Source organism: Podarcis muralis, chromosome 2, assembly GCF_964188315.1.
Source record: "Podarcis muralis chromosome 2, rPodMur119.hap1.1, whole genome shotgun sequence".
NCBI lineage: Eukaryota > Metazoa > Chordata > Lepidosauria > Squamata > Lacertidae > Podarcis > Podarcis muralis.
In genome coordinates this window covers 102379016-102393466 of record NC_135656.1, presented here as the reverse complement: position 1 = coordinate 102393466, position 14451 = coordinate 102379016, and the positions used below count along the sequence as shown (strand labels likewise).

Genomic DNA, 14451 nt, shown 5'->3' with positions numbered 1-14451 from the left:
AGCTCTCAGCTGCCGACTCCTTGGCTCCCCCTGGAGGCTGGAATGCTGCCTGGGATGACATCACAGTCTGCTCCCCCTGCAGCTTGCAACCGGTGCCCTCAGCATCCCTGCATACACTCGCATTCTGGGAAACAGCTTGGACCTCCGATGCAGTCAAACTCTGGGCTGGGACAACTGAGTTGTGAGCTTTCATCAAAGCATACCACATTCCACGTGCAGTGGTGTTGCCAGCCAGCGTCTTAATTTCCTCAAGAGATACGGATAAGACTATTACGTCAATCGCCCTCGAATTATCGGCTTTCCATCTCTCTGTCAGAGGAACTGGGGGGGCCTCACTCACGGTATGCCACACCCTAAACTGACGCAGCAAACTCTCACACCATTTTGCCCAGGTTTCATAATTCTGCCCATGTAACTTAAGGCATTCAGCATTTGCCTCAGAAGCTTGGAAAAACTCCATTTCCAGCTTTCTGCTTTAGCCGTGAGTCGTTTTTAACTGCAGAGACTCCTTATCTTGGCAGCCATTAATCACGATGTCTTTTGGCTCGGCTCCCAGGCCAATTAAGCCTTGCCGGAGTTCAAAGGCTCCGTCCGAGGTAAAACAGAAAAGCCTCCCTTTCTTCATACCTCTCAAACGCAGTCTGTTGCAGCTTTTACTCTCCTGTAGGTGCTGTGAATCTGGGCCCGAAACCTTGTTGTTGGGATACTGCCAGGGAGATAACGTCCATCTGGCCCCAAGCCGGCTGCCGGACATCCATCTGCCTCCCGTAGTCACGCAGTCACGCAGTATCATTTAGCGACACGAAGCCTTTGGATTCCACATTCCTAGGCTGGTGCACACTCTTTCAGCAGACTCCACACAGCAAAAGATGCACAGCAGGAGAGTATATTTACAGTTTATTTAGCGTTGAACAGAACAAAGGGAAAACATGACCGTTCTGAGTCAGTGTCTCTGACCGACTGAAATCGAAAGGAAACAGCAAGCATAAACATCCTGTGACTAGGACATGCGCAGACTCTGTGACTCTCAAAGCCTGCTCCCTCTTAAGGTGGAACGGAAATATCCTAACAGAGGAATGGTGGGAGGAACCACGTGGGGAACCCTCAAGGGAAGAAGGCTCAAAGCCCAGGGATTGCTGATGGCACAATGATGAGAAGCCTGGGAGGCGGAGGTGTCGGAAGCTGAAGAGATAACAGGGCATAGTGAGTGGGGGGAGTCTGTGGCAGAGGGAAGGCCAGAATCAGAGGCAGAAGCTGACGTAGGAGAGGAGAGAGGCCAAGAGGCAGAGATGAATCAGGCGGGTGAAGAAACAAAGGTGTCTCCCCCTCCTGCTGCGAAAAGCTCCCCTCTTTCCTGGTCTCCCAGAACCAGGAGAGGCATGAAACGGGAGAAGCAAAGACAGGCACGCATGCATAGTCTCCAATTGCTTTTTGTGGAGGGGGGAACCCTGGAGGGGAGGAGATATAACCGGATGTGGGGAGGCAGGGACCTTTAGTCTCAGCAATTGCTTCATGGGGGGCAAGAACCAAGTTGCTGTGCTCATTAGGCCTGACACTCCTGTGCAGATCCTGTTTTGCTAATAAAGAGTTGCCTCCAGCTTGCTCGGTGTGATTTATGGCCTGTTCGTGCCTGTCAAGTTGTCCAATTGGATTCCAGAGGAGAAGTACAGAAAAGCTATCTTCTGATGATATGTTTTATTTATTGTATGTTAAAGATGATCAATTAGTGATGTATGGAAGTGAGAGCTGGACCGTAAAGAAAGCTGATCGCTAAAGAATTGATGCTTTTGAATTATGGTGCTGGAGGAGACTCTTGAGAGTCCCATGGACTGCAATAAGATCAAACCTATCCATTCTTAAGGAAATCAGCCCTGAGTGCTCACTGGAAGGACAGATCCTGAAACTGAGACTCCAATACCTTGGCCACCTCAGGAGAAGAGAAGACTCCCTGGAAAAGACCCTGATGTTGGGAAAGATGGAGGGCACAAAGGGGACAACAGAGGACGAGATGGCTGGACAGTGTTTTTGAAGCTACCAGCATGAGTTTGACCAAACTGCGGGAGGCAGTGGAAGACAGGAGTGCCTGGCGTGCTCTGGTCCATGGGGTCACGAAGAATCGGACACGACTAAACGACCAAACAACAACAAAGACAATCAATGCATCAATCAGATCCTCAAAGAGTGGTCAGATGGTAGACGGATGTGGAAAACTGGATCAGGCCAAAGACCTGTTGTTGCAGGTGGGGTGGAGGAAAGGAAAAGTGATTCACAAGGGAGGATTGAATGTATATTGAATGTATATACCGGTAGCTACAGGTATATACACTGTAGACAGTGGAGGGTTGGCAGGGAAGCATTCCCGATGGGCTAGAACTTTTCCAAGACTTCAGAGAGCACACTGGAAATGCCTGAGGTTGGAAAGAACAAAGCCATTCCAAACAAAGATGAGACAGTTCATCCATATTGAATTATAGGCTGGCCGGGAAAGAAAAGAAGTGCATTCCCTAATTTGCAGCATGACAGACATCGATTCAGAGTGAGACATTGTCGCAGAGTAAAGAAGGGTGTTCTTTCTGAAACAGACAGCATCTATGAATCCTAATGGCTTTCAACTTGTGTGTCACCATGGTGTTCAAGTGTCATCATAAATACATTAAGAACATGCCAAATGCTTCACAAACACTCTAAATAGCATCCTTCCGAGCTTCGCCAATGCTGGAGGGCGAGAGCTCTCTTCTCATTCTCTGTGGGTTGGTTTTTTTGTTCTGAGCAGGCTGAACACAGTTCAACCAAGAGAGGTATCAAATGAAAGAGACCCACTTATCTGAAATCTGTGCCCCTCACAAACTTTTCAGAAAACGGCAATGCATGGTGCCAATTGAGTCAACCACCAAATGGAGGAGAAGGCCACCTCTGGCAAGCTAGTCAATATGGAATTGACACTGAGTAGCTAAATGCAGATCTCACTTATTCCACTTGTGACAACATGTGGCTCTCAAATGTATGTGATTAACCAGCCGGAGCACTGGAACAGGAGGGACTGCTTGTGTTAGTGGCAGCTGTTTATAGTGGAAGCTGAACAAGAGAATGCAGTATATGCACATTTATTCTGAATAATCAATAAGATTGGTTTTTGGCAAGTGCAGAAGTGAGAAGGCCAAGGGGGAAAGCGATAGGGACACATGGCAAATTTTTTTTTTTAAAAAAAATGGAATCATGGTCATGCAGAGTACTTGGGGTTGCAATGGCTCTCATTTAAGAAATAGGCCCACTGATGTCAATAATATTTTCCACACAGATCTGAGAACTAGTATATGTCCTTGCAGTTTCTGGAACTCTAGAAGAAGTTGGTTGCCCCCAATTAAAAGCCAAAGAAGCTTGCATGCCTTCCAAGAAGTCAATTCTAAGGTGCATCCTTAAGATCTACATGGAAGGCAAAAATGGTCATTCACTCCTTCTATACCTCATTTCCAGATGACAAATGGTAAGGACATAAGGGAGGTCTACTTGAACTTAGGCATTAACACATTGAGGGGGTCACAGTGTCACTCTCTGCAGCTTCGCCCTGAAACGAGCTGCATAAGCCAAGTGAAGGAACCTTATGCACATCCCAACTTATTTGTATAGAAGTCCCTTACAGGAGGGGCATCCTGATTAGCGAAGCATCTATCCTGTTAGCGTGGAAGAGCTCTATAAGCATACACTGGTGCACGTCAAAGCCCCCTTGACATGGCTGCCAAATGCACAACAAGTGTGTGTGTGGCCATGAGAGCCAGTGTGGTGTGGTGGTTAAGGACGGTGGACTCGTAATCTGGTGAACCGGGTTCGCGTCTCCGCTCCTCCACATGCAGCTGCTGGGTGACCTTGGGCCAGTCACACTTCTTTGAAGTCTCTCAGCCCCACTCACCTCACAGAGTGCTTGTTGTGGGGGAGGAAGGGATAGGAGAATGTTAGCCGCTTTGAGACTCCTTCGGGTAGTGATAAAGCGGGATATCAAATCCAAACTCTTCATCCACATGAGCTGAGGGAGCTAAGCTGGTGGGTACAATTGGAAGAACGTCAGAAGCAGAGTCAGACCATTGGTCCATCTAGCTCAATATCACCAACACTGACTGACAGGGGCTCTGCAGGGTTTCCAGTAGGATTCTCTCCCAGTCCTGCCTGGAGATGCCAGGTATCGATGCCTGGGACCTATGAATGCAAAGCAGATGCTCTGCCAATGAACAATGACCAATCTCCTTTCCTGTTTCCTCAGTGGAGCTGATAGGAGAAATCTCAGTGGAGCTGATAAGAGAAATGAGCTCTATGTGGGACTACCTTTGAAGGTGACCCGGAAACTACAACTAATCCAGAATGCGGCAGCTAGACTGGTGACTGGGAGCGGCCACCGAGACCATATAACACCGGTCTTGAAAGACCTACACTGGCTCCCAGTACGTTTCTGAGCACAATTCAAAGTGTTGGTGCTGACCTTGAAAGCCCTAAACGGCCTCGGTCCAGTATACCTGAAGGAGCGTCTCCACCCCCATCGTTCTGCCCAGACACTGAGGTCCAGCGCTGAGGGCCTTCTGGCAGTTCCCTCCTGCGAGAAGCCAAGCTACAGGGAACCAGGCAGAGGGCTTTCTCGGTAGTGGCACCCGCCCTGTGGAACGCCCTCCCACCAGATGTCAAAGAGGAAAATAACTACCAAACTTTTAGAAGACATCCGAAGGCAGCCCTGTTTAGGGAAGCTTTTAATGTTTAATAGGTTATTGTATTTTAGTGTTTTGTTGGAAGCCATCCAGAGTGGCTGGGGAAACCCAGCCAGATGGGCGGGGTATAAATAAATTATTATTATTATTATTATTATTATTATTATTATTATTATTATGCTCCCAGAAAACTCGGGACTGACTGCCCACCCTGGCTCTTAGTAGAATGAGTGTGGGTACTGCTCTGCTGCATATTAGAGAAAAGATTTGGGAAACTCTTTTCCCAACGTTGTACCTACTTAACTGTCCCACAGGATCATGCTCCACCATTGAACTTTGCCAAGTTTTAGCCACCCAGTGTCCCTCACCGCCTGCCTTTGCATACTGCAAACAAAACACAGGAGGAGGGAAAGAGCGTGTGAGACAGAAATATAGAAACCTCCAAACCTAGCACTGTCAGTCATTACGCTCTGTAACAACTTTATTTCCTGAAGCTGACTGATCCCCTCACCAAATCATTCAACTAGATAAATATCATTGTGAAGCGTTTTCACAATGTCCCAGACATGTTCAAAGAAATTCATAGGCAGCAATCTGCAATTTGTTTTGTATAAAATTGTTATCCACTTTATCATCATTGACAAAATTGCTTTTCAAATTTCTTACAGCTCGGGCATACTAAATACACTCTAATGAGTTCAATTTTTTTTATTTTTTTATTTTTGTAATGGCACTGTTAATTCTATGGCTAGCTTGGAATCAAGCTTGTCTCTTTTCTTCAAAGGAAAATAGGATTATCAAGTGCAGTAGGAGAATTTTCTTCATGTGATTGATGGGAAGTAAGAGTAATCACCTTTGAAGTGCCATTGCATATAATACCTCTCCTGTGTTCTTCTTTCTTCCCTCCCTCCTGGCATCCATGAGTAATTGAAGGTAAAGAAACAGCTTACTATGATCAATGAGGCTGGAGGACAGCTCCATCTCAAAATACCCACCAAATACCAAAGGATGACAGCAATATCATATTTGGAACTTCATGGCTGGCGACAGGACAAAATCCCTTTAAGGTAAGTGCATAAAAAGGGTATTGGTTGGTTGTTGGTTTTCCCTGAAGAAGACCCAACACACTTTCAGAGGCTTCTCAACTGGAAGGATCAGATTTAGGGGGCATGAGTGGTTTGGTCATACCAGGCACAGAGCCTCAAGGGCACTGTGGAAGAAGCCACAACTATGCTTTAGAACTGAGCGCAAGAGGTGGAGGGGTGCTGGGTTTTGGAGACGTACAAGGCACCGCTGAAACTCAAGACCCCAAGGTCTGCCACTGCGGCTGTTAATAATATCAGAGGAGAACCGCCGGATCAGACCCAACAGTCAATCTAGTCCAGAATCCACAATAGACAGCTAGATACTTCTGGAGGAAGCCTGCACAATGGCTGCATCCTAGCAAATGTTGTTCAGAGGTTTATAGCAGTGGTGCTTTCTACTGCCTGTCCTGGTATTGTAAAGGTAAAGGGGCCCCTGACCGTCGCAGATGACTCTGGGGTCCAGTCGCAGATGACTCTGGGGTTGCGGCGCTCATGTCATTTTATTGGCCGAGGGAGCTGGCGTACAGCTTCCGGGTCATGTGGCCAGCATGACTAAGCCGCTTCTGGTGAACCAGAGCAGCGCACGGAAATGCCGTTTACCTTCCTGGCGGAGTGAGACCTATTTATCTACTTGCACTTTGCTGTGCTTTCGAACTGCTAGGTTGGCAGGAGCAGGGACCGAGCAACGGGAGCTCACCCCATAGCAGGGATTCGAACCACCGACCTTCTGATCGGCAAGCCCTACGCTCTGTGGTTTAACCCACAGCGCCACCCACGATATAAAAATATACAAATCTATGGCATGGACACATTTGGAATAATGTATACAGTTCTGGCTGCCACACTTCAAAAAGGATATTGTGGAGCTGGTAAAGGTTCACAAAAGAGAAAGCAAAACGACTTTGATCGTTTTGATAAAGGGGAGACAGAGACAGTAAGGTTGCAGTGTTCTTTTTAGTTCAGAGAAAATGCGAGTAAAAGATGTGGTAGGGATTCATAACGTTATGTGTGATGAGGACAAAGCGGACAGGGAAAAGCTTTTTTCCCTCTCTCCTAACACATTCCATATCAAATCAACGCAAAAAACAAGGGTTTTGTCACCCACCACCTCAGATTTTGATGAAACTTGGTGTACACCCTTCCCTTATGGTTGAAAGAAACCCCCTTAATTTTCCCCCTCTATCTCTGTTTAATATTTTTAATATTTCTGAAATGAATAATTATTTTTTATATAATTAAAGCCTAATTTGATGTACTCATATTTGTATATGATACTCAATTTTTACTTTTTTGGAATATTTTTCTTGCTAGGTCTTATTTCCTTACATGTCAGCATTTAATGTTCTACTGACTGTAAATTCTTTTCTTTTTCTTTTTCTCTCCCCCCCCCCAATAGCCAATTTTCATAACTTCAAATTCAAATATCCCAAATTTAAAACTAGTCTGCACTTTTGGGGGGAAACCCTATAATAACCAATATTATTTTAAATTTTAAGATGAACAACTTTGTTTCATTAATTTTTTCTATTACAGGTATGGATTGTAGAGAAGTTGTACAAAATGGCTACCCAGTATCCATTCCCTCCCCCCATGATGTCCAAAAAAAGGCAAAATTTTCATTACAAAGAATAAAAATCTATAAATTCCATTCTTTGTCAAGAAAGAGCATGTCTTTGCAATAATTTTCAACATCAAAAACTTTTGGTTGCATCATGCCCACATGCTGTAAATTCAGGTTTTCTAAACCTAGTTTTTCCACCAAAATAAAATCTAGGTTGCAAGTACATTTATGAATTTTTTTTTAGACATTTATAAAATCTTTTGAGTGCTGGTGTATTTTTTTCCTGAAATCCTCATCATTTTATTGATCTCTGTGTAAAATTTAAAAGAGATCTTACTATTGGTTATGGAGGGGAAAAAATGTACACAAGGGTATCTTGTGCCGAGGCTCTCAAGAAGGACAGACAACGCAGATTAAACAAAACTTCAAAGTGCTATAAAATTAAAATCCTTTGAGATAGAGGGGGGGGAATTAAGGGGATTTCTTTCAACGATAAGGGAAAGGCGTACGCCAAATTTTATCAACATCCGAGACGGAGGGTGACATGACCTCGTTGAAATGACGTGGAATGTCCCTAGAACTTGCAGACAATCCAGGAAGCTTACTGTTAGGAGATTCAAGGAAGACAACAACAACAACAAAAACCCATCTTCACACAATGCGTAGTTAAAACTATGGAATTAGCTCCCACAAGTATTAGTGATAGCCGCTACCTTGGGCGGCTTTAAAAGAAGATCACACAAAATCTTGGAGGATAAGTCTGTCCATGGTTACTTAGCCTAAAGGGTGATGTTCCCCATCTACTATCAAAGGCAGTATGTTTCTGAATGCCAACTGCTGGACACCACAGGTAGGGAGGTTGTTGTTACGGTCAGATCCTGCCTTGGGGCTTCCCATAGGCAACAGTGATAAAAAGATGCTGGAATAGTCTCTTCTTGCGCTCTTCTATTCATATGGTGTTCTGAGGCATATTGGCTCTGAATCTGGAGTTTCCATGAATCTAGATAATTAACAGTCATTGATGAATTTGCCTAATACTCTTTTGACAGTAACCCAGACCTATGGCAAAATATAATAACTGTTTTTATTAGCATTTATTTCCCTTGCCCTAAGCTACATTCCAAGTACCTCTCCGCTGAGACATTTCTCCTTCTGCTAGGGCTGCCAAAGCTCCAAAAACAAGAAGTTTTTTTTTTAGGTGATTTTCCTTAAAAATCAACACTTTCAATGTGTGCTGCCATGCACCCGGGTTTTCCTGGACGTTTTTGCTGCTTTTAGGAATTTCTGCCCGGACGCCATTTCCGACAGACAAATCCCGGCTAGGCCCGGGAAATTCTGGACGCATGGCATCAAACCTTCTGCTTTGATCTTGGTACAACAGAATTGCTTACAGAGGAAGGACCTGCAATTCCACACTTCACACATTGTAACAGTCCTTTCTCCTCTCAGGACTTATACACACTTTTGCCCTGTTCTTTCCAGGCAAAGGAATGCACTCCAGCGCTTCATGTCTAAGTGATATTGTGTGTGGCAGTGGGGCGTGAGTTCCCTGATTTTTCCCTATGAAAACCACTGTATTCTGTATGAGTGCCACTGTATTCTGCTCTGGTCAGACCTCACCTGGAGTACTGTGTCCAGTTCTGGGCACCACAGTTCAAGAAGGACACTGACAAACTCGAACGTGTCCAGAGGAGGGCAACCAAAATGGTCAAAGGCCTGGAAACGATGCCTTATGAGGAACGGCTAAGGGAGCTGGGCATGTTTAGCCTGGAGAAGAGGAGGTTACGGGGTGATATGATAGCCATGTACAAATATATAAAAGGATGTCACATAGAGGAGGGAGAAAGGCTGTTTTCTGCTGCTCCAGAGAAGCGGACACGGAGCAATGGATCCAAACTACAAGAAAGAAGATTCCACCTAAACATTAGGAAGAACTTCCTGACAGTAAGAGCTGTTCGACAGTGGAATTTGCTGCCAAGGAGTGTGGTGGAGTCTCCTTCTTTGGAGGTCTTAAGCAGAGGCTTGACAACCATATGTCAGGAGTGCTCTGATGGTGTTTCCTGCTTGGCAGGGGGTTGGACTCGATGGCCCCTGTGGTCTCTTCCAACTCTATGATTCTATGATTCTATGATTCTATGAACCCACTCTTTAGAGTTGAATCAGAGCCAACGTCAGTTTGGGTTTTCTATGGACTGACATTTGCTCTGGTTGAGCTTGAAAGAGCAGCTTTTCACATGGAAAGTTCCAGATAAGAGAGAGAGAGAGAGAGAGAGAGAGAGAGAGAGAGAGAGAGAGAGAGAGGTGACGTTCTGGTAAAGGTAAAGGGACCCCTGACCATTAGGTCCAGTCATGACCGACTCTGGGGTTGCGGCACTCATCTCACTTTATTGGCCAAGGGAGCCAGCGTACAGCTTCCAGGTCATGTGGCCAGCATGACTAAGCCACTTCTGGCGAACCAGAGCAGCACACGGAAACACCGTTTACCTTCCCACCAGAGTGGTACCTATTTATCTACTTGCACTTTGACGTGCTTTTGAACTGCTAGGTTGGCAGGAGCAGGGACCGAGCAACAGGAGCACACCCCGTTGCAGGGATTCGAACCGCTGACCTTCTGATCGACAAGTCCTAGGCTCTGTGGTTTAACCCACAGCACCACCCATGTCCCTTTCTGGTATGGAGCTTTAAATCACAGACCATGTCTGAAAAGAGCAGAGTAAAGGTAAGTGTGGATAAGCCCTCAGTTGCTCCACATCTAACAGTGAGCAAGATGAAATCAGACTGTGGGCTATATCTGGCCTAGGAGCAGAGTTCACCACCCGTGGTCTATGGCATTCTGGAATGATTGCCAAGAGAAGTGCCTGCTGCTATAGAAAACGAAACTTCCCTGGATGAGCTAGGAATGAGTACAAATGTGATAATGAAAATTTATTTTTGAAGTGAACATGAACCCCTACTTCTGAATCCCACAGATTATGCTTTTTAAAAATATGGAGAAATATTTGTGATGACCTCAGTGGCTTTCAGCAACTGCCTCCACGTCAGTAGTGCATCATAGATTTTTTTTAGATCACATCATTTTCTATTCCTCACTGAAAACACTTATATGGAAAAAACAATTCTTAGGATCTGTGCATAGCAGTATATCATTGCTAGATGGATGCCTGCAGATATTTGTATCCATCTTGCAGAAACAAGAAATATCAGCAATATTAAAAGGGGAGGTTTTGCATATCAGTAGCTGGAATGAGATGGGAGGTACTAAACAACATCACAGTCAAAGTTCTGAGAAAGCCTCTCCTCCTTCCAGAGGAGAGGGATTGTGAGCGGGAGACGATTCCCGTGTCACGCAGGGGGCGTCCTGCCCCCTGTCCCATCATCATAGCTGGCGCGCCACGCCCCCCTGTTGGGCACCCAATCGGGAGACACTGCGGGGGCATGGTTTAGCCGCTCAAATGCAGCTGCACCAGCTATTCTCACCATTGCGCTCCCGTTTTCGCCGCGAGTCACCCACCCACCACTCCCTGTAGGGCTTAGCTTCTCTCTTGATCTTGCTATGGACCCACGGTTGGTTGCCCTGGTTGCCCAGGGGCCCTGGTAGGAGATTTTTCCAATTGGCAAATTGGCACCGGCCTCTTGGTTTTTTCGCCTACCTCGTAGCAATCATCACAACTTTCTTGGTATTTGGCGGTTAGGCATTGTAATGTATTGTTGGTGTATGGAAGGGCAAGGTGTGGCCATCGCCTACCCCTTCACTTACGGGTATTCCGTTAAAGGAATCCGGCGGTCGTGGATCCTGTCCGATGCCTGTGTGGCGGGGGGGGGGGGCATGGCACGACCCTCTGTGACACCAGGAGAGAGCTTATACAGTGGTGCCTCGCAAGACGAAATTAATTCGTTCCGCGAGTTTTGTCGTCTTGCAATTTTTTTCATCTTGCGAAGCACGGTGTTGGGAAAGTTTTGGAAAAGCTTCAAAAATCACCAAAGTCTTTAAAAACCTCAAAAAAGGCTACCACACCGTGTTCTATGAGTTGCTCCTCGAAGTCAAGTCGCAACTGTATTAACGGTGTTAAGAAAAAGGAAACAAACTTGCAAGACGTTTCCGTCTTGCGAAGCAAGCCCATAGGGGAAATCGTCTTGCGAAGCAGCTCAAAAAACAAAAAACCCTTTTGTCTAGCGAGTTTTTTGTCTTGCGAGGCATTCGTCTTGCGAGGTACCACTGTAGTTGTATTCGCATCAACAGGCTCCCCCGCCTGGTGGTTAACCCCTCATCAGACTCACCCCTCTCCGAGTTGGTGGAGTCAAAGTTTCCGTGGTCCAATGCCTAAGCCAATACCTTCTCACATGCTGTAATCAATAAAGTTGTGGCTTTTTCTTGCCCATTAACCTTATATACCGTGTCCACGTGTCTTTATTCCCCAAGCGGGGATCGGGTCCTCAAATCACAATATGAGTTGCATTGTGCTTCTTTGCTCATGAGAAATGCAATAAACCAAACAGCAGCAGCAAGAAATACAAGGGGAAGGGCCATAGCCCATAGGTAGGACACATGGTTTGCATGCAGAAGGTCCCTGGTTCAACTCCTGGCATCTTGCAGTAAGGTTGGGACTCTCGCCTGAAAACTGAAAGCTGCTGCCAGTGAGCATAGACCAGGGTTTCCCAAATTTAGCTGGTTTTGGACTACAATTCCCATCATCCCTGACCACTGCTCCTGCTAGCTAGGGATGGTGGGAGTGGTAGTCCAAAAACTGGGAAACCCTAGGGATGATACTGAGCAGAATGGAACAACGATCAGACTCCTTATGTTCCTACATTCTAAGGAAATTAATCATGCAAGTATATTAGACTTCATTTAGTTCAGCGTACTGGAATCCATCAACACATCAATGTGATGGCTTTTCATGTACCCGTGCAATAACATCTAGTAGTGTTGATGAATTAAAACATCATTAACTAAGAAGGTAGCAAAGCTATGTGTTTGCTATTTTTGCTGAACACATTATTATTTTTTAAGGTGATACCATGTTTCTTCCCTTGATGAGCTTTTTCCTGGAATGGAAAGTGGATTAATTTACAAATTCGGGCACGGTAAGCAAACCATGTCTACCTCCCTAACTGTAGTGATGCATCTCATGAAAATTAAAACATGGCCAAAGCGCGGTTTCAAACGGCGTTCAGCTCCCATTTATTGCCTCACAAGTCCTAGGCGACGAAATTGAAGGTGGCACACCAAGGTGAAATCCCAGCACTGACAGCATCTCGTGTCAGACACCTGTCAAAATGTAATAAGGCCCCCGCGAAGGGAAATAAGATGCCAAAAGCGCACCACAATAGAGATTTCCATTTCTCATACATCATGATTCATAAGTTACGGGACCTGTATATCGCAGCGAAAACAAGGTGACAGCAGCTTGTCATCGCTACCTGCCAGATGGGAACAAAAACAGGTCGCATGCCGAAGTCCTCAGTGAGAGGAAATCTGAAGGGAATCGTTTAGGCCTAAATGTTAAAAAAAAGGAAAAAGGAAAAAAAGGGGGGGGGGAATCACAACGGACAATGTGAGCATCTAGTCTTCTGTTGGGCTTTTCGTTTCCCTGTAGCAAGTGTATGTATGTGTGTTTATATTGGTGGGACCCAAGAGAATCGGGAACAAGCAGACACACATCATGTCAGATCACAGCTTGTATTGGTCAGGGTAGTGAGCTTTCCAATTCTATTCTCCTTCAAGTACATTTTGAAGGGAAGGGCTCTTGCTGAGTGGCACAGAGCATGCTTTGCATTCCAAAGCTTGCAGGTTGAATCCAAGGCGTCTTCCAGGTATGGACAAGCCTTCTGTCCCAGTGTGGTGTAGTGGTTAAGAGTGGTAGACTCGTAATTTGGTGAACCGGGTTCGCGTGCCCGCTCCTCCACATGCAACTGCAGGGTGACCTTGGGCTAGTCACACTTCTTTGAAGTCCTGGGCTAGTCATACTTCTCTGAAGTCTCTCAGCCCCACTCACCTCACAGAGTGTTTGTTGTGGGGGAGGAAGGGAAAGGAGATGGTTAGCCGCTTTGAAACTCCTTAGGGTAGTGATAAAGCGGGATATTCAATCCAAACTCCTCCTCCTCCTCTTCTTCCTCCTCCTCCTCCTCCTCCTCTTCTTCTTCTTCTTCTTCTGTCCAAAACCATGGAGACTTGTGTAGATCAGCCTTCCCCAAACTGCTGCCCTCCAAGAGTTTTGGATTGCAACTCTCATCATCCCAGATCACTGGCCCTGCTGGCTGGGGCTGATGGGAAATGTGATGCAACACACCTGGAGGGCACCAGGTTGACTACCGATGCTACAAAGGGACTCTGCCTGTTCACATCCAGTCTAGCCAGCGGCAGAATTCTCACAGACTTTATCTGTGCCTGTGATTCTAAGAGACCTTATTAGGCATGCATTTTGCTTCACAATGTCTGTCTTTTTAACTGAAGGACTGCATGCTTGTCTTTAAAATAATATGTCGTAATTGCACATCTCCTTTGCCATTTCTATCCAGGCAAATTAAATCTGTGTGCTTTTTTATTTATTTTTATTTTTTGGTGGTGAGAGGAAGAGACCAAACCGTTTTCATATCCATTTCCATAACACATATTATATGTAAATCAGTTATTTGTATGCAAAAATCAGCCTCTTAGGGGGGAAAAAAGTGGAACAAAATAAGCACGCCATCAGCATATCAAATAAGCAACAGGAATTAATTAATTAAAATGTTGTAGCTAGACGAAGAGGGTAGATAAATCGAAAGAGAGGTAATACTCCATTTAGCCAACAACATTTAAGACACCAAAATAGTTTTCTCACCCAGAGGAAATTGATGTATCTGTGATGCTGCACATCTCAAATTACACTCCTGTGCATGCAAGTGATCACTAGATGTTGTGGTCCTCAAGTGATAAACATGAGTGTGTGAACCAATATGAAGGGAGCCATAAGTAGGGAGTGCAAGACTTCATTTCTCCCTTCCTGAGTGTCCGTCTCATGCAGGAGCAAAGGCTGTTGTTGTCGTTTTTACCAGCTGCAATTTATGTTTGGTATTACCTGTGATAGGATCACCATATTTCAAAAAGTGAAAATCCACACACAAAAATTCT

General features: G+C 45.4%; 1 protein-coding gene across 3 annotated transcripts in view; it reads right to left on the bottom strand.

The window, feature by feature from the left end:
- Positions 1–14451, bottom strand: part of FHIT (fragile histidine triad diadenosine triphosphatase) — a 1046096-nt gene that overhangs the window by 286600 nt on the left and 745045 nt on the right. The gene's annotated exons all lie outside the window — the stretch shown is intronic.